Source organism: Manis javanica, chromosome 12 (assembly GCF_040802235.1).
Source record: "Manis javanica isolate MJ-LG chromosome 12, MJ_LKY, whole genome shotgun sequence".
Taxonomy (NCBI): Eukaryota; Metazoa; Chordata; class Mammalia; order Pholidota; family Manidae; genus Manis; species Manis javanica.
This window is the reverse complement of record NC_133167.1, coordinates 18,213,281-18,240,168: the sequence shown is the minus strand read 5'-3', so window position 1 is coordinate 18,240,168 and position 26,888 is coordinate 18,213,281. Positions and strand designations below refer to the sequence as shown.

General features: G+C 39.5%; 1 long non-coding RNA gene across 1 annotated transcript; it reads right to left on the bottom strand.

Moving 5' to 3' along the window:
* Positions 1–8,187: 8,187 nt before the first annotated feature.
* LOC140844741 (uncharacterized) lies at positions 8,188–24,545 on the bottom strand. The gene is made up of 4 exons (XR_012123229.1): positions 24,396–24,545; positions 23,078–23,318; positions 18,235–18,399; positions 8,188–8,436 (listed from the first exon to the last, which is right to left on the bottom strand). It is a non-coding gene; the product is annotated as an uncharacterized lncRNA (long non-coding RNA).
* Positions 24,546–26,888: the final 2,343 nt, after the last annotated feature.

The window sequence follows — 26,888 nt, the reverse complement described above, 5'->3', positions numbered from 1 at the left end:
ACGACTTCATTTGAGTGTGCAGTTTGTTTTCTGCTGAGACTCTGAAACAAATACATATGCTACATATCACTGAGAAAACTGAAACAAAAAAAGGTTAAGAATTTGTGCAAATATGCACAGAAAGTAGGTGCTGGAATCAGATTCAACCCATGACTTTGCTCCCCAGAGACTGTGCTCTTTCCCTCTCTACAGAGGGACGCCTTCTTAGGGATACAACTAAATGTTTATTCCCGTGACACTCCAGCACTTTCCAGGGTTTTGCTAATATGAATAGTGTTCCCATCACTATTCTTATATGTCTTATATAACTTGGTAAATATACGGAATTACATCTATAGGGTGTGTTCTCAATGATGCCAAGTCAAAGAGGATGTATAATTTGAGGTGATACTGTCAATTGCTGCACTATTTAATCAAATTAAATACATCTAAATAGTATGACCCAGTAATTCTACCTTCATATAAATATGTATGTAAATACAGATTTAGAGATTATGAACAGATAGAAATACAGATAGAGGCAGAGTTAGAGAAATAGAAGAAAGATCAAAGAAATGCTCATATATGTCCATAAAGGGACATATACAAGAATATTCAGTGCAGCTTTCTTTCTTTCTTTTTTTCTTTTTTCTTTTTTTTGGCAGATGTGAGGAGGAGGTGGTAAATTGGAAGTACAGACCTGGAAGAACTGTTTGTGGAAACATGGGGAAGCTCACCATGGAATTCTGGGCAGCAGTTAGAAACAAGAGTTTAAATGTATTCATAACATAAATATAATGCTGAGTGAAAAAATGTAAGATGTATACATAATGTCACTTTTGTAAATTAAAAATACATCTACAGTAAACAATATTTCACAGTTTGCAAGAATATCTGAAAAATGATACACATCAAACATGAGGAATGATTGCTTATGAGAGCTTGATATGTAGGATAAAAGGAAATGAATGAATGAATCAAAGGAAGAGAGAACAGGAGGTGGGGAAAAATACTGTCAAGTTTCTCTCTAGAAAAGTAATACCATTTACATTACTACCTACAGTGTAAGAGCGTGGCCATTTTTCCATACCATTTCTGGCAGTAGATGTTATTGAACTTGAAAACGTTTTTTCCCAACTTAATAGTATCAAATTTAAATTTTTTCCAGTCTGATGCATTTTTCCATTATGAATGGGGTTGAGCTGTTTGTATGTCTTTTTCTGTAACTCGGGATACCATATACTGCTAGAAATGTCCCTCACTCTTCAGGGGATTAGTAGATTAACCAGGGCAGAATGTCAGATCAACAGGTCTTCTGCCATCCACAGGTACCGGGAGATCACATGGCCAATGATCACACAATCCAGAATGAAAATGAGTGTGGATGTCGTGGTCACCTCCAATCCCCCTCTCAAGTTCTGGTCACCAGGCAATGTGACTTCTCCAAACCAGAAGCCCATCTGTAGCTTGTGGGTAACCCCACCTGCATGTTCAGAGCATTTCAAATTCACTTTCACTCACACTTTCTGTATCAAACAGCAGTGGTCTCTGCACTGGATTACTTAATGTTATGGGGCTCTTTCCATAAATCCTTTTTGTTTAGCTGAGCTTTTTATAAACCTTCCCCTTCGTCCCTCCTCCTTTATTTTTTTTTAAATTTTCTTGGAAGAAGTTGATTCTTTGCCAAAACTAAATGAAAGTCTGTCTCTAAGTTCAACTCAGAATTTACTAGCTGATAAATTGGAAGTGGGGAATGGGTTGTGAAGGTGGGGGCAGAGCAGAGATGGGGAGAGAGGCTTTCATTTGGGGGCAAGTTCAAACTTGGCATTAGAAGCTATTAAAGTGTCTGATTTGTGCTGAGTCATATGGAGGCAGGAGGCAGGGGACGAGCTGGATCCCTGCCAGCCACACACACTGCCCAGGCTGATGAGCGAGTCTCTGAAGGAACTACAACAGGATTATGATTTCACCAGCATTTTAAATATATCGTTAGAGGCCATGTGCATGACATTGTGCAAGCAATCAGCTCAGCCTTTTCTGCTTGTCTATCTGACTGGTGCCTGATTATCTATCTTTCTTTCTTGAACCCTAGCCACCCAGTCAAATCTTCCCCTAACTTCACCCACTATGACCCTTGTCTAACCCTCACCTCCCTCCTCCAACTGAGTCTTTCTAGAAACTTCTTAGTCAACAAGGGCTGAGGTGGAGCCATGGGCACCTTGCATGAGCTTCTACCAGGCAAGGCTAGAATTCTGAGACGACAAGGGGTCCTAAGAAGCTGCTGCTGCTGCTGCTGATAGTAACTCATCTAATATTGAAATGAAGTTAATAAGGTGGATCATGTTATCTGCATTCTTATAGATAAGGTATCAAAGCACAAAGAACTTAAGGAACTTCTCCAAGGTTATAAAACTAGTGAGTACAGAGCTGGGATTTGAACTTAGGGTGTATGTGCTCTGAGCCACGAAGACTTCTGCCTCTCTTTCAGGCACCCTCCTCTCAGCTCAGAAGTACTCACTGTCCACTGAAGAATAATTTCCACCTCATGTTTCTGAGCCTTGGCCCTTGCTGTTCTGTGAAAGGGCAGAGGACAGCAAAGAGCAGGTCATGCCAGGTCTTTAGTTCCTTGCATGTCATTTCCTTGTTCAAATTCTATGGCAAAGACCATCCAAACATTCGGCCACTCCCTTTTTCTCCCAACATTTTAGTATGAAAAATTTCAAGCATACAGAAAAGTTGAAAGAATGGTAAAGGGAACACCTCTGAAGGTACCCACCATCTGATTCTACAATGAAGATTTTGCTATATTTGTTTCATTGTATCTACCCATCTCTCCATACCCTTATTCACCTGACCCATCTTCTTGTTTGATGCACTTCAAAGCAAGCTGTAGACTTAGCATAATGTTCTCTTCTTTTTTACTTTATACAAAATAAGAATGATAGCTAACAATTATTGAGTGCTTGCTCTGTCAGGCACCATGCCAAGCACCTTCAATGCATTACATAATTAGACTCTCATGGTAATCCTATGAGGTGAGTATAATTACCACCCTCGTTTTATAGATGAGAAGAACTGAAGCCCAGGGAACAATGACTACAGCTAACAGTTATTTAGGGCTTTCCATGGGCCATGCATTATGCCCGGTACTTTTCCTGCATTATCTCATTTAATCCTTAGGACAACTGTATAAGGTAAATGTTATTACAGTTGAGGAACTTAATTCTTGGAGACGAAGGTCCTACAACCTAATAAACGTTAGACTCTGGGCTTGGATTGAGGCAGTCTGACTCCATTCCCTCCAATTTGCTCATATCCCTACTGTTACATTCTTTTTTCTCATTGTGTTTTAATTTTTTGCCTCTGTTTCTGTTTCCCATCAGACCATGGCATCTCATACACAAGAGTTGTGTTTTAGTCTTCTTAGTCCCAGGCCCTCATTCAGATACAACCGTTTCATACATGTTTCCTGAATGGATTCATAAACAATGAGGAGTAGGAGCAGAAAGTTCCAAGCCTTAGAACCAGTGGAGTAAAACAGTGCTAAATCCATGGCCATTCTAGAAAAAACAATGGAGATCTTGAAAGTTCATGTCAGATGCTGCTGCTGGTCCCCTGAGGTTTTCTTTACACCAAGAACCTGCGGCTTATCAAAAACCCCCACTTCATACAGTCTGGGTGACCTGAACGATGGGTGCTCTTACCCATCCAGACTGGAGTACACACCTACCCTCTGGGTAACCAGACACACTTTATGTGCCCTCTACATGGCAGACAACAGACTAAGGGCTGCCAGCAGCACAATGGCAAAACCGAGGCCCCACCTAACAGCTCCTGCTACAAATGGGCACAGGGAAGACAAGCACACTCATCATCAGAACAAAACTTACCACTGGGCCCTTCATAAGAAAGAGACAAACCCAGTTTCAAAGGACTTTAAAGTTTTAAGGGAAGGACAAATCAGATTCTGGTATGGGAAGGACACTTGGGGACAGCTTGGTCAAGAAATTTTGTTTTTTGGGATGGGCACAATTTTCAACAAGCAAAAACGTGGCAGAACAGAGTACAAGTAGGAAAATACAATCCTATGATGCTCCAATCATTAAAAGAATTGAAAACAGACCCAGAAGGACCAAGTGACTCCACGTAGGGTGGGGAAACAGACTACACTGTCAGCAGTCACCACGTATGTTTATTACCATGCACTGCAGCAGCATGGACATGTCAGTGACGGTGAGTCTGCTGCCAGGTGGAAGCTCATGCAAGGTGCCCATGGCAACAAGATGCCAAGGCTCTCACACCTGGTCCTGAGATGCAATGAAAGGCACAGTGTGGGAGGAAAAGAGCTTGAAAGACCACCTCAGACAGCCATCAAACATAGGCTGCGTGATGTTCAAAGCTCTTTCGTACATATCATCTCATTTGTTCCCCATAATGACAGATGTGAGAGTTGCTATTAGCCCCAGTTTCTAAAAGGAGGAAACTGAGGCTAAGAAAGCTTGAAGACTCACCAAGGTTCACACAGCCTGGGGAGGAAGAACCACTGGCTCCAAATCCAGTGTCCTTGGTATTAAATCTCATCAATGAAACAGGAAAATCATGATTTGAACACAAGTGTGGCATGTCATGGACATAACAATTCCTTTTCCCAAATCTGAGTACCTCACAGTCTAAGTGTTATTAACTGCCTCTACTGGGGTTACTGAGGAAAAAAAAAAACTAAGAATTTTGAGATGTTAGTCAAGCCTGACTTTGGGCAAAACTAGCCACTCAAATGGAGTTTGCCGAACAGCATCTTTTGATACACAGCTTTGTGGTTGCACGTAGAGGCTGTGGAACCAAGCTGCCTAGGTTTGAATCCCAGCTTACTACCTACTGGCTGTGTGACCTTTCTGTGCTTTAGGTTCCTTATTTACAAAATAAAGATAATGATAGAAGCTGTACATGCAATTGTTGTTAGGATTTAATGATATTTTGTATTTTTTAAAAATACTAGGTTAGCACCTGGTGCATGATAATTATCCAAGAAGAGTAGCTAGGTTTGTCATGAATGCCCCATTCTAAACTTTCTGTTAGGTATCTTAAGGTTGCAAAGAATACAGACATGTCCAGATGACCTCAGAGCAGGGGGTTTACGACAGAGATATGTGCCATCAAAGCCCAGGAAACTCCACAGCTGTATGACCAGGCCTCAGAAATGCAGAATATCATTCTTCTCAGACCATTGCAGCTATAACTTCCCATATGATCAAAGAGTGTTGTTCTGCTTGTCTCCAAAGAAAGGATGCTTTACTCCTTGTTCTTCATTTCATTTTTTCTCCTTTCGTCTTTCCTTCCTTTTGTCAGTGGCAGTGGGGTGAGTAGCTTTTACTCCCCCAGCCAGGACTATGCTGTATCCTGTTCTTATTTATTTACTTTTGTCCTTATTCCTTCCTCCTATTTTTCCCTGCCCACCCCCACAACCCCTTAGGCACACTCTTATTTGTATTTAATGTCCATCTTTTGGTTAGTACTTGTTCTTGAAAAATATATGCTTTTTTAACGCATGAATTTTCAATTTAAAAAATGGTACTTTGGTATATACCTCTCTCTGTTTCTTACTTTTTCCACCCATCATAGTTCATAAATTCATCCATGTTATTAAATGTTCACCCAGGCTGTTCATCCTCATTGTTGTTTAGTTCTCAGGGATATATACCCACCATATGTTGCCTATCTAATCTCCATTGATGAATTTCCAGATTGCCGCCAACTTCCTGTCACCACAAACGATGCTATAATGAACATCTTCAAACATCTCCCCTTATGGGCCTGTGTGAAATACTCTTGGGAAATACACATAGGGTTCATTTTAATTTGACGAAGTTGTATCAGGTTGCTCTCCAGAAAGGCACTCCTGGCCACACTTCCAAGAGCAGAGCATGAATCCACTCCAAACCATTGGCACTCTGCAGCTTTCTAACTTTGAATCCAGGGCTTCTCAGCCATTCCACTATTTCCGCAATTTTGTTTCTTTCTGCCTTCATTTCCCACCCACCCCTAAACTGCAACTACCGCTCCTTCATTTTTCTCTAAGTTCCTGCACACTTCGTGTGGTTTCTTCTTCCTCATAGCTGCTGTCGCTTTCTGCAGCAGTAGTGTCTCCTGGCCTCCTTGTCCTTCAGCTCCAACCTCAAACACACTGCTGGTCCCTTAGTTGTTATCCAAGCTGGTGCATTTCTGTGGAGTAGAGTTCTTCCCCTGGGCCACCCCTTAGAACTCCTGCTAGCTCAGACATTTATCCCTAGGCCAGTCAGGTGTCTCCAGGATGCTGAGGGTCACATATAAACTCTGTTGACAGCTAGGGAAGGGAATACCTGTTGCAGACTCTTCCCATAGAAAGAGACAATGGATGCCATGGGCATTCAGAGTTTCAGAGGCTGCCCAGTGAACACACCTATTTGATATTTTATTAAATCAACCCAAAATCATACCGATTTTGATATGAAATAGCTGCAATTATTGAGGTAGAACATCTATCTAAGGTTATTTTATATGTAAACACACTGAAAAATAATCTGCTTGTTGCTCATTGTTTATCTTGGGCCTCTCTTCCTTCTCCATATATTCCCTCCTCCAACCCATACACATGGTATTAGGGAAATCCTGTCTTAATCCAAAGGACATGCTATTCTTGCTGCCTGGAACATTCTTCCCTAACTCCCTTTTGGACTGACTAAAGCAATTTCATTCTTGAGAAGAATTAAATGTCACTTCTCCAGAAAGATTTTAACTGATCTCTGTCCTGGGATAAATTCTCCTGCTGGATGTCTCCATCCTCTTCCATTGCACACACCACACTTAATTATAATTAAGTGTCATTTTGCCCTACAAGATATGAGCAACCTGAGGATATGGGAGTACACCTGTTGTGTTCATTATGCATTTCTTTTGTTCAAAAAAAGTACTTTTCATCTACTATGTGCTCAAAAAATATTTGGGTGATTTTGTTGAATGAAAGAACAGTGACATCTCCAAGAAACTGAATTTAAACCCTAGTCTGGTTATGAAGTTCGGGACAAATCGAAGTTCTTGTATTATCTACATAACAGAGCTTTTATATATATGAAATTATTTTTCAAATTGTAAGGGTCTATAAAAATATCATAAAGACATTGGATGAGTAAAGATCATTAGATAATTTTATGTCTATCAAGAAGAATTTAAATGCCAATTAATTGAGTAGGAAAATAAAATACTACTCTGATCCTAACAATTTTGTAAAACAAAGATTATCATCAAAATGATGTTAGACATGTGCCACGGTGTGCTTAACTGCTTTCAGGTTCTCAGACCCAATTCCAATGTGTGTTGGGGGGAGGATTTCCCATTCACCCAACACCAAGCAATTCTCCATCACCAGCAGTGTGTCCAAGAACTCAGCTCAATTCTGATGCTATCTGCCCGGAGACAGCACCAGATTCCCCAGGTTAAGGGCTCCCTGCTACAAGACTGCCCTCCACCCTACACTCCAGACGCACAAGCCCCAGGCTGTTACCTGTGCTTCTGACCTACCGGCTACAGATCAGAGGTTTCCATGACCTCCCTCTTAGGTTTGATTAATTTGTTAGAGCAGCTCACAGAACTCGGGAAAACCCTTATGTGTACTTGTTTAATAAAAGATACCATAAAGAATACAGGTTAACACGGATGAAGAGAGACACAGGACAAGGTCCCAAATGTAGAAGCTTCTATCCTCATGGAGCATGGGGCCTGGTTCAGTGGTGTCTGGGAGCATTCTGGTTCACCAAGTCCCAGTATAGAAGCTCTCTCTGACAAAGTGGCATTGAAGAGAGGGATAAGCTTTTCTTAAGGGGTTTGGTGAGGGCTTCTTTGCATAGTCATGATTGACTAAATTATTGGCCATGGGCTGATTCACCTCCAGCCCCTACCCTTGGGTGGGGGTCCAAAAGTGTCTCATTAACATGACAAGACAACCATGTCACCTTTAAGACTACAGTGTTTTCAGGAACTGTGGATGAAGACCAAATATACTTGGGAAATAGGTGTTTGGTCATATGAATGACCAAATATGTATTTCTTATGACTCATTATATTGCAGCATGGAAGGGACTTGTCCTGTCTAGATACTTTGTTTTACCTGTAAAGGAAATTAACTGAGAGTCTATGTGACTTGTCACATAACTATATATCAATGAAGCTAGGACAAAAGTCTTCTAGTCCTGTCCCTTACATACCCTGAGGCATGTGCCCTTGTGGGAGGAAGCACCATCCAGTTGCATGTGGTCTCTGAATGCTTGTAGTGGCCAAGCAGCCTCCTCTTTGGCTGCTGCCAAACTGACCTTGGATTTCAGCTTCCCACAAACCATTATTTCTTAGAATCATAGACTCATCAAATTCTCCGGTGTTTCTTTTTTCTTCTTTCCTCTGTCCCTCTAGCTGGCCCAGTTCTTCTCACTGGCCCATGAAGGAGTAGCAAAAAGAGATACACATAGTGGGTCAGAGTTTTTATATGCTATGATCCAATGTGCACCCCCCCACCCTCCCCGCACACTAGTTGGCTATGGAGTTATCTCAGGGATTCAGCTTCTAGATCTCAAATCTCCAAGCACAGTGAAGTTGTTCCCTAACACATGCATAGCTTCCCAGTAAGAAGAATTACAATATTTACATTTTTTCCTATTTGCTACAGGAATTAGAAGCAGTGGCAAAAAATAATCCTAATAAGGAGCCCTTTGTGTCTGCTGTTACAAAACTGAATTTTTCACAAGTATTTACTCTCCCTGCAGAACGAAGCATTGAAGTGAAAAGTTCACCCCAAGCATGCCGACTGCTTTCTTTAGACCTTCCAAGAGACACACAAGCCTCTTATTTTTCAGGGCCCATCTGGCCATAAATTGCAATCGACATTAATTTGTGAAAACAAATGACACCAGCCTACTCCACTACATTTTGAAATGGGAGAATTAGGCAGAGCAATAAAGCAGGAATAAAATAAAAACACTCACTCAGACCCCATAGCTACCCTGGCAATGTCCCAAGCCACACAGGGACCCTAAGGATCCCTATTCCAAACACACTTTTTTTTCTTGCAAAGTCACAGTTATTTGATCACAAAACATTGCATGAGCTCTTTGTCACAGAGTGTGACAGGAAATTAAACACATCCAAGGCTTTCTCCATGTGACTGGACTCACTATTCAATTGAAAGAGTATATGCGTCAGTGGTGATAAGCATAGATGGAGAAAAGAAACTGGATTATCCACACTGGTCTATGAATTAGCTGGTGGTTTAATCCGTTCTTTCCAGAGCCTAGAGGATTTATTTGGTTGCTGGGACTGTCATCCAAGACTTGAGGTGCTGAACTTGGAGCAGAATCAAGAGGGTGGTTCTTAGGCACGCGGAAGGAATTGAGGCCATTTTGACCTTTTGATTATGATATCTTCATTTTCCAGCATGAAGAGACAAAATGTCAATATGTTGTGCCATTTCAAATTCGGACAGGAGGAGTGAACAGAAAGGCTTTGACAATGTGTCTATGATTCCAGATAAGACAGCTGAACATTCCGGGTCTCCACGTCTTTGGATGCATGTATCTGATGCTTCTGGGTTTTTCAGACATCAATACTAACGGCAGTGAGATGTACATACACACGAGAATATTTGGAGCTCTGGGAGACAATCAATTGACATAACTTTAAAAACCAGTTTCACTTTAAAAGGCTACATTTTGCATTTAAAAAATTAGTGGAGACTGGAAAGCACGTTGTAGTCTTTCCCTCTAGGGTCTGACACACTGAGAAAAGATAGAAGGTTCATGAGGTGCAAATGAGGATCAAAGGACCAGACTGTTTATTGGTGACAAAGGATGGGCCCAATCATTCAATAAAAGTAGAGCTTGTGGAAAAGTATTGGGAAATAGGAACTAGACCTTAAGCTTAATGGGGCTTCCCATTCCACCCACTCAAATCTAAGACTTAAGACCCACCTGTTTGGACAGCTGATCTGTGAGTCCAATCTGAATTTGCCTGCCTCACTAGCAACAAGGACCACAGACCTGCCTCCACACCCTAGCACAGCTAGATGACAGAGAAAGGACAGATACCCTCTATTTCCCCACCATACTGGGAGAACTTGCTCAGGAAAATTATGGAGTTCACCACAAGGAAAAGATCCAATACTTTGAGCCCCCACTTTGTCTAAGAGAACACAGAAACAAACCATACGTAAACTGTGTGTGACCCTTAACACTGTCACTCACACTCTGTTAATATGGTTCAGTGAAGGCCAGGCCCTCACCAGTCAGCTCAGCTCCTCCTCCCTCTTGGGGAGGAGCAGGTAAACAGTTGGAGGGATGAGGTGGAAGTGCTACTTTCATTGTCAACAAGCCAAAGTACAACTGTGGGGGGAAGAGTACGACTGTTCCTCCTCTCAACTATCAGGAAGGAGTTCCGGACCAGGAGTAGCTGAGGAAACAAATGTAACCAGAAAAAGGAAGTTTAAAAAGACCTTCCCTCAGAATGTCTAAAGATAAGGAGAGAAAACCCATCATTCTGCCCTTGAGGAAACAGACATCCCAAGTGGCATAGAATTCTTCATTTTCCCTCTTGAAATGGTTCCATCCTGAGAACTGCATCTGTGGTAAGATATCTCTGGTGGATCGCGTCTTCCAGTCATCTGGATTGGTCCTGAGGGAGGGGCAAAAAATAATGGTCTTGCTGATAAAAGCCAAGTTCTCTCTGATCTTCTACTGGAAATCGAAGTGATGGTCTAAGGCACCTGTGACATACAGCCCAAGAGCAGGGTCCTCACCATTAGAGAAAAGATAGAACATTCTCTAGACTTTCCTAAGACTGACATGAGAGAAATAGACAAACTGTGAATTGTTCACTTGAGGACAGAATTGGAAGAGCTGATGAAAGCTCAGGGGAACCAAGTGGGAGAGAAAGTACAAGAAAAGATTTCCAGAGATAGAACAATTCCTCAGTGAGCCAGCTTGGAGGAAACAAACTAAGGGAAGCACGTCTTCAGCCTGTCTTTAACAGATGCTAACAAACCCCCCGTGGTCCTGGAGCCAGCTGTGGCTGACTGAAGAACATTTTCCATCACAGATCTTTTGTGATGAAAAAGAATAAAGTTGAAAATGGATGGCACCAGATTGTGTCCATGATTTACCATTTTAGTCTTGTCACCAAGAATCAAAGAGCCCATTCAAGGAGGCTAGAGCAAAGGAAAAGGCAAAGAAATATATTGGATATGAATCAGTTATTTGAGGTCAATCTGGAAAGTTTCTTTAGAGTATTAAAAAAGAACATTTAAAAGAAAGAAAGAATAATAATCCAGTGATGGCTCATGGCAAACTTTCAAGGTTAAAGAATTTAATTTACGAAGGATATAGAGCAGCACATTCTCAGGATGGAAGGATGTTTCAACATCATTAATAACTTAATTGGGATAGAATTCCTGGGATGGCAAGCTTTCTCCAGAGGTCGTTTACCCATCACCTTGACTCTCTAAGAGCTGTAGTCAGGCCAAACATGGAAGTCCTCTGTGCTTATGGCTATTGTTTATTCCTGGATTTTGTAGTATTTGGAAGAAACATACTTTGATGATAGAACTTAAGAAAAATTTTCTTTCATCTCTTCCCTCTTCTCTCTTCTCTGATTCTTTCCTCCCCTTTCCTTTTCCAGAGCTTTTGCACTGGCCGCCTTATACCTAGAATATTCTTCTTCAACTTTTTACCTGGCTGATTCCTCCCCACCCTTCTGGTCTTGGGTGGAATGTCACCTCCTCCAAGATGCCTTCCCTTATGTCTCATCTAAAGGAAAGACAGACCCTTCTTATTTCCTATCCCATTGCTCTGTTTGTTTTCATCCTAATAATTATCAAATTATTGTGCTTTAGTAATTATCAGATTACCAAAGAGGGACTCAAAAGGGAAATTGGAAAGTATTTTCAACTGCATGAAAGTAAAAATTTGTGGCATGTCACTAAAGTAATACTTAAGAGGAAATATATAGCACCAACATGAGAAAAATAAAAGGAAACCTCAAATCAATTACTTTAATTTCTACCTTAAGAAAAAGAAAAAAGAAGAGCAAATTCAACCCAAAGTAAATAAAAGAATAGAAATTATAAAGATAAAAGCAGAAGTCAATGAAAAAGAAAAGGGTAAAAATAATAGAAAAATAAATGAACCAGTGAGATAATAGGTAATTCCTTAAAAGTATCAATAAAACTGAACAACATCTAATCAGGAAAAATCAGAGTAAGAGAGGACATGAATTACCAATATCAGAAATGAAAGGTTTCATCCCTACAGATTTTATAAATATGATAGAATATTTAGGATATTATATATAGGGGATATATGGAATGTATATACACCTTTAAGACAATAACTTAACAACCTAAATGACAGGGATAAATTTATTGAAAGACACAAACTACCAAACATCACTTAAAAAGAAATAGATCACATAAAGATGAATAGCCCCATACCTAATAAAGAAATTGAATATGAAGTTAAAAATCTTCTCGCACAAAAAAAACTACAAGTTTATATGCTTTCATTGGTGAAATATATTTTAAGGGAAAAATAATACTAATTCTATATAAACAATCCCAGAAAGTTAAAAAGAAGAGAACATTTTCCAACTTACTATGAGGCCAGCATTATGCTGACATGAAAACCATAAAAAGACATCATAGGAAAAGAAACCTAAAGACTAACAGCCATCGTGAATATAGATGCAAAACTTCTAGACAGCACTTTACTAAATCAAATCAAAGTACATGTATAAAGAACATGACACATGACTAAGGAGGGGTTCTCCCAGGAATTCAAGTTTAGATTAACATTTGACAATAAGTCAATATAATTCACTATATTAGCAAACTTAGAAAACAAAAGCTATCCTAATAGATACAATAAAACATTGGACAAAATGCAATATCTAATCCTGAAAAAAAAATTAAAATAAAATAAATAACCACACACAAACCTTTCAGCAAACTATGAACAAAAAGGAACAGCTTTAGTCATATTTAATGGTGAAAAAAATAAATACTTTTCCACTAAGATCAGGTACAAGAAATTATGTCTGCTCTCACTATTTCTAGTCAACATTGTGCTGTAGGTTCCACTCAAGACAATCAGAAAGAACAAGAAGGAAAACCATGTAGATTGGAAAGGAAGAAGTAAAACACTTTATTTACAGACTGCATGATTGTCTAGTTAGAAAATCAGATGGAATCTACAAAAAAAATCAATTGAATTTCTATGTCTTATCAATGAACAACTAAAAATTGATATTAAATCATTATTTATAATAACAAGAATATGAAATGTTTATGGATAATTCTGACAAAGAAATGTGAAAAGCTATGCCCTGAAAACCTCAAAACTTTGCTGAGAGAAATTGAAGACCTAAATAAATGGAGAGATATGTGTGTTCATGGATCTGAACACTCATACTGTTAAAATGTCAGTTCTTCCTGGATTAATCTACAGATTCAATATAATCCTAAAATTTCAGCAGATTTTTTTAAATGTTTGACAAGCATATTCTAAAATTCATGTAAAGTTTTATAAGCCCACAACAATAAAAATAAGTTTGGAAAAAACAAAGTTGGATTTCTAACACTACTCGACTTTAAGACTTCTTGTAAAAGACACAGTAATCAAGACAGTATAATATTGGCATCAAGATTCAACAAACAAATCAATGGGAAGGAAGAAAGAGTTCAGAAATAGATCCACACAGATATGGACAACTCATTTATACCCAATTTCGAGGATGATTAGTAGAGAAAGGGTAGACTTACAAAAAATGGTGCTGGAACATTGGATATCCATATACCAAAGCATGATTTGTCAATCCATGTCTCATACCATATGCAAAAATTAGTTCAAAATGGGTCATAGAATGTAGAAGCTATTCTATAAGACTTTTAGGACACAATGTAGGAGAAAACTTCTGTAGTAAACTTGGATTAGGCAAAGATTTTTTCAGCACTACACCTAATTTATAATCCATAAAGGGAAAAAATTCATACATTGAATTTCATCAAAATTTAAAACGTCTGTTCTCTGAATGTCACTGTGAAGAGAACTGAAAGATAAAACATAGCCTGGGAGGAAATATTTGTGAAAAATATATCGGATAAGGAAGTTATATCCAGAACTTATAAAGAACTCTCAAAATTCAGTTAATAAGAAAGCGAAATATCCAACAAAAATGGGCAGAAGATGTAAACAGACATTCACTAAAGAAAGTGTATGGCTGGCCAATAAACACATGAACAGATGCTTAACATCATTAGGGAAATACAGACTAAATCACAATGCGTTATCACTACAGATTTATTGGAATCATGAACATTTATTACACTGACTCATATCAAGCGTTGGCAAGGATGTGGAGCAGCTGTCACTCTCATACATTGCTACAAAATGGCATAGCCCCTTTGCAAAACAGTTTGACAGTTTCTTAAAAAGTTAAACATACACTCACCATAAGACCCAGCAATCTCACTTCTAGGTGAAATACAACTGTCATCACACAAAAAAGCCTGTATATGGATGTTTATAACAGTTTGATTTTTAATTGGTAAAAATTGGAAATTACCCAGATGTCCTTCAGCAGGTGAATGGTTAAACAAGATGTGGTATATCTTGTACAGACAGTAATAATAAAGAAGGAATTATTTACTAATACAATCCACAGTATAAATGAATCTCAAAATAATTATACTGAATGAAAAAACCCAGACCCCCCCCCCCCTCTGCCACACACACACACACACACACAAAGTTGCAACAACTAATTTCCAATGCTCTGCCCTCACTGGCCAGTGGGATCCAGAAATGATTTTTTCTGTCAGGTACACCCATGGTATGAAACACTTAGATGTCAGAATTCATACCACTTGACCATGCCCTCAGTCACTAGCTTATTCTCTGGTAAGCATTTTGGAGGCATATCCTATTATTTGCCATCTCTTGGGTAACTGACATTTCTTTGGACACCTACTTCCCCCTACCCCTGCTACCAGAAGGAGATCCCCAGAGCAGTAACTGAGAACTCAGGAGGAGCTAGACCCATGCCCAGGGCAGCCTAAGCATTCCATGGTACAACCCTTGGGTTGCAAATTTGGTGCTTCCAGCTGGAACTGGAAAAAACTTGGTCACCTAAAGGTGAACCAAAATAGAGATAAAATTCCTACCTGTACATAGAATACCCCTGCCAGAACCTCTAAAGTTAAATTCCCTGAGAACCTGAAGCATGGAGTATTGCTCTTAACCAGAGCGTGGTCCAGTGGAGTTAGGTACATAGCAGGTGAAGCATGTGCTCACCTCCTTCACATACCGATCTCTATCTCATGCTTCTCACACCTCCATTTCAACCTGTGGGTTCTTTAATAGACTCTAAAACTGGGTTTGATTTCTACTTATATTTTTCAATCTGCAACTTACTCAGTGGTTTTTATGACTGTTTTTCTAGTTAAAAACCCTGACTAAAATCATGCTAGGGGATTCTCTCCTATGGTCTGCCATTATGGTCAACACCTCCCAGCCCATCTGTGTAAGGGCTGTCTGGCCACCCAGCAGCAGTTGTGAGTCTTCCATGTGGCTCTACACCCTCCCTCTCTGGGCTCCCTGAGTCACAGGTATTGCACACTCACTGGGATTTTGAGAACTCGCAGACCCATCTTACAGGAATTCTTTTTACATCTTCCAGCCCAAGCAGCTGCACATAAAATGATACATTTCTAATAAGGTCTTCATGGCCTTCACAGGTCAGGTCCTCTCCCAGTATCTCCTCCAATCCCTACCACTCTCCTTCAATTCAACTCACTGGCCTCACCGCCTGCCCTAAACTGTGAGTGGAACAGTGAGACTAGGAATTTCTGGGCCAGGAGCCATAAACCTACATGAGGGAGAGTATACGGATGCAGCCTGTTGGCACCTCAAAGAGAGTTAACTAACCCCCAAGGAACCAGAAATACTAGATAGTCCTATGACATCTCAATAGTGTCAATTAGGCAGTTTGTATTAGTGCCACATTCTTATTTGAAGAAAGAAGTCAGTGGAGAGGGGCAGAGAAAAGAAAGAGAACAGAGGAAATGGTGGGAGAATGCAGGATGCTAGCTTTTCTTTTTTTTTTTTTTTCATTCCAGGACTGTTAAAAAGTTCTGAGAAAGTTTTGTCATGCCTCTCCAGCTCTGCCCATCCCTGGACTCCTTCTGGGTTACCACTGCCAAATATTTTGAAAATTTCTGAGAGATTTTTTTGTGTGGAAATATGGTTAAAAATTTCAGGGAAATAGACAAATTTCTAAGAAGTTGGACTCAAAGAAAAGATTTCAGTAAGAGTGAAAAGGAATATTTTAAGCAAATCTGGCCCTAAGACCTAGCTATATTCGAGTGATTAATGGTATTTAAGAATTAACGAGAAAGATATGAAGAGGTATAAGAAGTTTTTTTTAAATAAAAGAGATTAAGTTTCTGAAATGTTGCCTGAAGACTAGCCTGTTTTGATGGAACAATTCTCCCCTTTTTTCTTTTCCTCCTCCTTTTTAATTTTCATTTTAATAATGTGTATGGCATGGCAATCTACTCCCATTAACCTTCCAGACAGCAATGGCCAAGCATTCTCAACCAGATACCATTCACTTCTTGGCAATGGTATAACGCAAATGTGGGTTCACCTCTTAAGATGAAGTCAAAGTTTCTGAAAACCAATACAAAGTTACAAAGTAACTCACCACCTGTATTCCCACCTCATTTTCTCCTGTCTACCTATGCTTCCACTTATATTTCTCTTCCTTTGATTGCTAGAACCTCCGCATTAGCATACAATGAGCATAGCTATAAAGATAGATTTCATCACTTTATTTCTAGTTATTTCACCTTCAGCAACATGATTTTTCCTTATTGTGTAATATTTCACTCTAGTTATGTCCTTTGAGCCTGGTATTCCTAAATATCAAATATCCTATGTTCTGGGTCTTTCCATCCCAGCTTGATTTCAAAACTAAATGTTATAAATAAAACCGAGTAAGATTTCTCAAATAATGTTTCCTTTATCTGTTCATCAGGGGCTTTCTAACTTTGTTGGACCAAACCCTCTATAAAGCCGCTATAGCAGAGCACTATAGCAGGGAAATTAGAAAACGCACCTGGACATTCAGGAACATGCAGGGGCCTCTATAATACTCAGACGCAGAATGTTAGAATTAGGAAGGAACTTAGAAATTGTTGTCCAACTCCTGCCAGTTTCATGGGTTGTGGAGTTAGTCAGCAAGCCTGCACATACCACTTACACTCTCTGAACTTCATTCAGTGACAAAGCCAAGTCTGTGACCAGGGGTTCTGATACCTTTCTTCCATGAATATGTCCAATTTTATTACCTGTATGTTTGCTCACTCTCTAGTGCAAATGGGGAAATACAAGCTTTGTTTCCATCTAGGATGAGCATGGTGCCTTCTATTAGAAGTGTTTTCAGCCCTCATGATTGCAACTGTGAATGGTCAGGTCAGCTCCAGAAGCCCAGTGGGAGACAGGTCCCAAAGCAATTTGACCATTTGTTCCCCTTTTCTAGAAAACTGTTTTCTCTCTCAAGATTCCCAGCCCCAACCCCAGGCTCAGCTCTGGAAAAATGATCTTCCTTTAAAAGCCAACACTTGACCTTGCTGACTAAGGGCTAGAGAGCCATTTATTCAATGAAAAATTTCCTAAACAAAAGGCATGTATTTATCTTAATTCTACCCTTATGTTTATACAATTCTTTTCCTGGGGACTTCTACTCTTAACTGAAAAGAGATAAAGAAAATGAAAGAAAATCTTTTAAGAATACACTTTATAGCTCTGTGGATAAAATTGCAGTATTTTCAGAATCTCTCACCTGGATTTAGTGCATCTCCATATAACAGGTGTTTCCAGGGGGTGGAGAGGAATAGTTCATCTCCGTATAAATAGGTAATTACAAGGCCAAAGAGGGCTTATCTGGACTGGAGAGGTTGGGTGGGGGGCTCCTCTCTTGCAGCCTTGTTGCGAGAGACACAGGGGAGCAGAAGTGGACAATTGCTTATAAGAAATAAACTTTATTTTTCCCTTTGACTGATTTCAGTTTCAAAGCTATTTGCCCAGGACTTTCCCCCAGAGTTCCAAGCTCCCTCTACTCAGGTCCTGCTGGTAAACTAAACCCCTTTACTAGGCTTGAGAGCAGAGCAACTTAGGTTTCCATTACCTTAAGCAGCCAGGGTTGTGTGGTCCGACCATTTCCTGGAAATGTTCTCCTTCCCTGAAGGCCCACCTGTCCCAGCGCATTAGACCTGCTTTGGAGGTTGTCTGGTGTTTACCACTGCTTCTCATGATTTGAACTGAACTCTGGGAAAGGAAGATTGCAGAACTACTAAGGAAAAGACCAAAGAAAATAGGAGTTAGCATAAACAACAGAAATTTAAGTTATACAACTGGCAAAAGTTTGCCAGGGAGAATTTTGACTGTTGGAATATATTTTTGAATCTCCATGAATAGCTCAATATATAAGTCAAGTAAGGGGTTAGGGTGAGACAAAATAAAATGAAAATAAAGACAACTGACTGAGGGAGACACTGATTTGATTCATTTTGTCCATCTATGAATACCCTGAGATGCAGGCTAGGGAGAAATGCTTGGTAATTTATGCAAGGCAAACTTTCTGACAGGTGTTCTTCTCTCTTCACTGGGTCATCCCTCCTTTTGGCCTTTATCTCTCTCAGTCCCAAGCACTATAATATACTCATGTCCTAAACCTGTTTTGTGGATTAATCACTTTCCAGCACTTTCCTTTCCTCATGAAGCTCAAACATCTGTCCTTTCAATTCTGAGTCCCTCTGTCAATCTCCTTTAACATACTTAGCTTTTTTCTCCTCACCTGTCTGTCCACTCCTCAGACTTACCCCTTCACCATCTTAGCCTTCAAATTGCCTAGAACCAGCCCAACCAGAGATAATTAGATAGGCCAAGCTTGCCTTTGAGCCTTCAAACTGCCCCAGCCCCCATCTCCTTTTCTTTATGGGGTCTAATGACCACCCTGTCCTCTATATTTATGCATGAATTCCTGGAATGTTCATAGTCAAGACTGCCTTTCTCGGGATCCAGGGCACAGCCCTCTGGAATTCCTTATGTCTTCCTCCCGCTAAAGTCTGCCAGAAGGTAAGGACTTGAAAACAAAAGCTTAGCCCAAGTCATTAGTGCCTGAAAATTGACCTCATGGGTGACCTGACTGAGTTCTAACAGTAACAATGCAATTTTCAACTCTATAATCACATTCCATTCCCACAGGCATCCTGTGAGGTAGCATAGAGACATTTCAGATAGCTGAGGTCCCAATTAAGGGAAGAACTTGTCTAAGGCGATGCTAATACCTTTTTATCTCACCTAGACTAAAAACCATTCCTGAGCATGGCCTAGAAGGACTTACAGAACCTGTCCTATGTCTTTCTGACCTCATTTCCCACCACTCTCTGACTCTTACTGATTTTCATGCTTTCTGATAAAGCACAATTTTTAAAAGTTTAAAACATAATTTTCACAGAAGTATAAAATCAACATATGTCAAATATTTTATTCAACCCATTAATTAATGAAAGAACCAGTAAGGTGTTAACATTGTTTCAAAAGAGAATTTGAAGAATAGAGATATATGTGCACAGAGGCTATTTGTAGTGCATTTGCTAAAGATACTAAACTTGTTAACATTGTATAGGAAAATAAAATGCTCTTTGGATCAATAAAACTGACACACATTTAGTTAGGCTGACCAAAGACAGAGAGAGATTGAGAGAGAGGGCTCAAATTATTAGCGTCAGGAGTGGAAGAAGAGACATCATTACCATCTTACATAAATAAAAAAATGTATAAGGGAATACTGTGAAAAACTGTATACCAACAAATTAGATAACTTAGATGAAATGGATAAATTCCTAGAATGACACAAAGTATAGAAACTTACCCAAGATACATAGAAAATAGGAATAGATCTATAGCAAGTAAAACAATTGTATTAGTAATTTTAAAATTTACCAAACATTCAAAGAAGAATTAATAGCAATCCTTCAAAACCTTTCCAAGAAACACAAAAGTGAGGAAGGCTTAACTATATTAGGCCAGAATTACTGGGTCATCACATGCAAAGACATCACAAGAAAATAAAATAATATTGGTACAGACCAATAACCTGTATGAATATAGACACAAAAATACTCAACAAAGCACTAGGAAACTGAACCAAGGAGCATATAGAAAGGATTATACACCAAGACATGAGATTTGTCCCAGAATGCAAGATTAGCTTGCATCTGAAAATCACTTAATATAATACACTGTATTAATAGAATAAAAGACAGGGCCATATGGTCCTCTCAATTGAGACAGAAAAAGTAATTGACAAAAATTCAACACTTTTCATGATAAAAACACTCAGTAAACCAGGAAGAAAGGAAATTCTTCAATGTGATAAAGACTATGTATGGAAAACCTACGGCTACCATACTTAATAGTGAAAGACTGAATGATTTTACCATAATATTAGAAACAAGACAAGAATTTCCACTTTTGCAACCTCCTCAACATTATAATAGAGGGTCTAGCAGGGCAATCAGGCAAGAAAAGAAATAAAAAAGCATCCAGACTGGAAAGAAAAAGTAAATCTATCTCTATTTGTATATGGCATGATTTTGAATACTGAAACTCCTAAGGAATGCACTAAAAAACTATTAAAATGGGTTAAATGAGTCCAGCAAGTTTCCAGAATATAATATTAATATTTAAAAATCACTTGCATTTCTACACACTAGCAATTAAAAATTTGAAAGTGAAGTTAACAATTCAATTCTATTTACAATGGTACCAAAAATATGAAATACTTAGGAAGGCATTTAATAAAAAAGTATAAGACATACACTGACAATTAAAAAACATCATTGAAAAAAAGTCAGAAACATTTAATAGTAGACAGATATCCATGTTCATGGATAAGATGACAATATTGTTAAAATGACTTTACTCCCCAACTTAATCTACTATTAGATACAAAAGTATCTCTAAGATACAGCTGCCTTTTTTCAGAAATTGACAAGCTAATCTTCAAATTCATATAGAAGTTCAAGGAACCCAGAAAAGCTAAAAAAAAAATCTTGAAAAAAGAAAAATAAAGTTAGAGAACTCACTTTACAATTTCAAAAATTACTACAAAGTTACAGTAACCAAGAAAATATAACACTGGCACAGGATAGAGAAAAAGATCAAAAGTACATTTGGGAAAAAAAAGAAAATACAGTGAGTGTCCATAAATGAACCTATACATTTATGGCCAATTGATGTTCAACAAGGCTGTAAAGATAACTCAGTGCAGAAAGAATAGTCTGTTCAGCAAATAGTGAGGGTAGAAAAGGTTCTGAATAAACATTAATGTGGACCTTTACCACATGACATACATAATATTAACTCAATATGGATAGTAGACCTAAATGTGAGAGCTAAAATACTAAAATTCTTAGGAGAAAACATGGGACTAAATCTTCACAGTCTTGGGTTAAGCAAACGTTTTTTGATACAACACCAAAAGCACAAGCAACATAAGAAACAACAGGTAAATTATGCTTAAACTTTAACTTTCATTCTGCAAATAATACCATCAAGAAAGTGAAGACAACACTCATAAATAAGAAAATAATTGCAAACTATATATTTGATAAGAGACTCTTTCCAGAATATGTAAAGAATTCTTAAAATGCAATAATAAAAGACAAATTTTAATATGGGCCAAAGGTTTAATTAGATGTTGCTCCAAGAAAAATATAAAAATGGCCAATAAGTACATTAAACAATGTTCAACATCGCCCCCACCAAAAGAGCTATAATCAAAATGATGGATGATAGTAAGTGTTCGCAAGAAAGAGGGGAAATTGGAATGCTCATACATCACTGGAGGAAATAAATGATGCAGGCACTTTGGAAAACAGTTTGACAGTTCTTAAAATATTAACTGTGGATGTGCCATATTACCCAGCAATTCCACTCCTAGGTATATACCCAAAAGAAATTAAAGCATACATCCACACAAAAAATACACATGAATATTCAGAGGAACATTACTCATACTGTCCAAAAAATAGAAATAACCCAAATGTCTACTAACTGATGAAAAGAAAAACAAAAATGATATATTCATACAATGGAATATTATTTGGCAATAAAGAATAAAGTAGTAATACATACCACAACATGGATGAACACTAACAATTATGCTATTGGAAAGAAGCCGGTCCCAAAAGACCACTTGTTATATGATTATCTTTATATGAAATTTCCAGAATAAGCAAATTTGCAATGACAAACAGTAGGTTAGTGATTTTCCAGGGCTCATGTTGGGAAGAGGGATGGTAGAAGGGAACAGAGAGTACCTGCTAATGGATATAGGATTCCTTTTGGAGGTGGACAAAAATTAGGTGGTGGTAATGTTTGAACAACTATGTGAATATACTGAGAAAACATTGAACTGTAAACTTTAAATAGGTGAATTCTAAGGTATAAGAATTTTATTTCAATAAAGGTAGAATTCAGTTGTATCTCTATGAAACAAAATTCATTAAAATGTTTTGGAAAATAATTATTTGCATTATATCAGTTTTCTAAAACTTGAATTCCACCTCTACAGAGTTATAAAATAATTTAGGCAATATAAATTCAAAAAGGAATATCTCAATATAACCAGGTAATCCACAGAAAATACCCTAGACATTGCCCACTTTCCACTGAAAGGATATTTGGTAATATCTTGCCCATTTCCAAGTCTTGAACATTTTTTCCTGACCTGCCCTTGAAAATTCTAAGCATGTTCCTACCATAAGGCCTTTGCCAATTCTATTCAATGCACTTATTTTAGCACTTTTCATACATACCATAAACTGGCTCATTTCTTCTTTTCATTCTGATCTCTGCTCAACTATTACTTTCTCAGATCAAGCTTCCCTAAAATACACATATCAGTTATATATTGCTATTGAACAGATTATCCCCCAAATTTCTGGCTTTGGACAACAAACCTGACAGTTTCTCTCAGTCAGGAATCCAGAATCAATTCATTTGGTTGGTTCTGGCTCAGAGACCCCCATTCAGTTGTAGTCAGGATGTCAGCAGAGGCAGTCATCTGAAGGTTTGACTGAGGCTGGAGAATTGGATTCTTGGATGGCTTCTTTACATGCTGTTGGCAGGAGACCTCAGTTCTTTGCTTCTTAAGCTGCTTGAGGGTCCTCATATGGCAGCCAACTTCCCCTAGAACAAACTCTGAAAGAAAAACAGGAGGAAGACACAGTGGCTTTATTATCTAGCCTCCAAAGTCATACGCATCCCTTCCATTTCATTCTATATTTTAGAAGCAAGTCACTAAATCCAGCCCACACCCAAGGGGAGAGGACCTGGGCTGCACCTTCCTAAGAGAGTGTAAAAGAATTTGTGAACCTATTTTAAAGCACCATAACACACTGCCATACAAACACATTCCCTTGTCTTGTACTTTATACTGTCTTATTCAATTTTTGTTTTCTCCATCGCATTTGATAATATAATATTATATATATTTATGTGGCAATTATTAACTTCTCCACTATAGTGTAAGACCTGTGGAAACAAATTTTGCAGTAGCCCATACTGAATGCTCAGCACCTAGAATAGTGCCAGGCATGTAGTAGCTCAACGACTGCTTTGTTTTCTAAATAAATTAATGTGTGGATTAGGTTATGAGTTATAGGAGGAGAACAAGGCTTGGAAACCAGGAATTATGACTTCTAGTACATTTCCCAGTATTTTACCTTAGAAGAATTCTAGTGGTGGAATGTAATTCAAACAGTGATTTAGGGAAAAAAAAAAGAAAGTCCTCCCAGTCCCCCATGAAGTCACTCAGGCTGCGGCCTCCTCCACTCTTTCCAGATCCAAGACAAACCCTGCTGACCAAAATTTAGTAAAGCCTCCTTCTGTTTCATGCACACAAACAAAATCTTTCCCATCTTCTAAGACTCAGTGTGGGGGGTCAGGGTAGGGTGAGGCTGGTGGGGGATTGTCTGTTAGCCCCACATTTCCTCCCCTACTTGTAAAGAAAAAGTTTGGAAGGCACTGAAGCAACCCTGGATCCCAGGGTTAAACACAAGCATTGCATCTGGGCTTAGGAGTAAGAGATCTTGAATGTTACTTTGCGTGTTCACTTTTGTTTATTCAGGATTTAGCAGCATTTCTGGAGCCAAATGTTGATGTTCCCTGGCTCTGGGGAATAAGGAAATCCACATGCAATTAGGAAGCAGAATGTAATGGAAAGCACACAGGATTGGGAGTGCACCACTAATTTGCTGAAAGCCTTATTTTCCATACCTGTGTAATGGCAGGTGTGGTTGGGGAGAGCATAACTTCAAATTCCTATTCAGCTTCTAATATTTTGTAAAGTGTAAGATGTCTTAGCACCCCTTGAGTTGTCCTTGCCAGCTCCTTTCTAGAACCTTCAACACGGATCGGCATGGAATGGACTCGTACTTCTCTCTCCTTCTGCAGCGGCCTCTAGACTCTAGGAAGATAGGACCACACACACACAGAGTGGATGGAGCCAGTGTGGTGCCTCACTGCTTTGCACCCTGTGACTGCCTCCCAGTAAAAGAAACAAGTGAAAACTAAAAGCTAGTGTGGAGCCAAGAAGAATGACAGCTGCTCAAATGTGGCAAGGAGGGGGTTATTCCAGTTGATGGTGAGTTCATCCACTCTCAGCAGGTGCACCATCTCACAACACCCCCTTGGTGGCCCTTCAGTGAAGCTTCTAAATCGAGCCCAGAGGAGCCCTGGCCCTCGGGGCAACGCCACGCCTTGGGAGCTACCTCATTAAGCCTGATATCCTGGCTGAAGGGATGGTGGTCAGGGTAGAATGGGGACAAGGAATTGATATTCACCCTTTAATTAATTTTCAAGGGAAAAATGTCTTAAAACTTTCCATCTGTGTGTCTGGCCCTGCAGAGTGGAGGATCAGAGCCCTTGAAATAGTAACTGCGATGATAAAGAGGAAAACAATGGCCACTCTGTGTAAGCTCTGGCTGCAGGCAACTCCCTTCCCTGATGTGACAGCAGAAGGAAAGGCATGGGACTGTCTCCCTTGGGAATGTCTGGATAATCAGGTCCCGGCTATAGGTTTGGGTCCTAGGGCTGCCACACTTCAATCAAAAGCTCTTTTAGCAGAGTGGAGAGAGAGGAAGAATAAATGTTATTGAGAGGCAGGGAATGAGCAAAAGGGCAGAACTCTGTTACTTTGGGGCCTGTGATACATGCAAGCTGACAAATGGAAGAATTTCAGAGCTGAGACAGCTCTCTGAGATGAAGTCCAACACCCTTGTGTTTTAGATGAAGAAATGGCAAAGGGGTTAAAAATTCATTCATAGTTGTGTTAGTGGGAAGGTTAGAAGGCTGTTGTGAGAGCTGAAAACAGTACTGAAAGGGACTGTAGCGTACAAGAAACATGTGAGAACAAAGTCAAGGAGCTGGCTTCAACTGATTTCTAGAAATTGCGATCAACAGTATTGAGTAGACTCTATTAAGGAGGATTGCAATGAGGATGGAATCTAGGATGTTCCTAGATTGCTGGCTTGGGAGACTTGAGTGTATCAATGGATTCATTTATTAAGATGGGAGACACAGGGGAGGGAACAGGTCAAGAGTTTGAGACTGTGTTTCCTGTTTGAGAGGAAAACTCAGTTGCAGTGTTTAGGCTTAGAGCTCTGGAGAGAGGTTCAGATTTGAAAGACAACAACATGTAGGTGATAACAGAAGTCATGGGAGTGGGTGAGGTCTTCGAGAACAAATTTGTGACAGAAGAAGAACAGAAGAACTGGTGCTTGAGAGGCAGAGGGAGAAAAAAGAACCAGGAAAACTGAGATTCCAGAGGGGAAGGGGAGGATCTGGAGTGGGGGGTGAGAGCAAAGGCAGCTCAGCCCAGTGTCCAGGGACTCTGGAGCCCATGTGTGCACAGCCAGGCTCCAGGAACTTTCACATTTTCCTGGTCTGTCTGTCCTTCCCTGGTCAGGATGAGGAAGGAAAATCTACAGTCCATTTGCCCGGTTTTACCCTTCTAGACTTTCCAGTAGGATGAAGCTGTTGAAGTGGACATTTCCTGATGCAAAGCCGCGGTTCCCACATGTAACTCAGGGTTCCCACATGTAACTCTAGAATCAGCGTCTACTCAGAGGTGACACCAAATGCTCCACTGACCCACTTGCAGTGCCCTACACTGGGGGGCTAGTGTGCAGGTATGTCTCTTCAGGCCAGACAGATGCTTCCTCAGGATCTCTGACATCACAGCCACCTGTCCTGTCTCCTATTTAGTAGACTTAGGTGGAAGTTTTGCAGAGAAGATGAGAGGAAAAGGGGAGAAGATAAAAGACTAAGGAAGAGAAAAAAAGGAAGAGCAAGGGGAAAACAGATCAAATCAACATCTAAATAGAATTCTATGCTTTCAAAGACTCCTCCTCTCTGAATTCAACAAAGTGTCATCAGTGCATAGGTAGTAAGCTTCTAACTATGTGCCCCCAACACACTTGGAAGCTGGAAATCCTTATTTCAAAAAAAAAAAAATTGAACTGCTAGGTGTCTCAAACCAAAACAACATGTAACATGGACAATGGGATGAAAAGTCAGGACTTCAAATGAGCCTATAAATTAATCAACTGGGAGTCAGAAGGTGTAGGAGAAAGAGCACTTGTTAGGATTAGAGAGATCTAGGTTCTAAATGTGGCCCTGCCAGCAATGAGCTGTGGGTCTACGGGTATATCTATACAGGAAATGTTTCCTGAAGCAAATAGGTGGTCAAGGCACCCTGTCAGGTCCCAC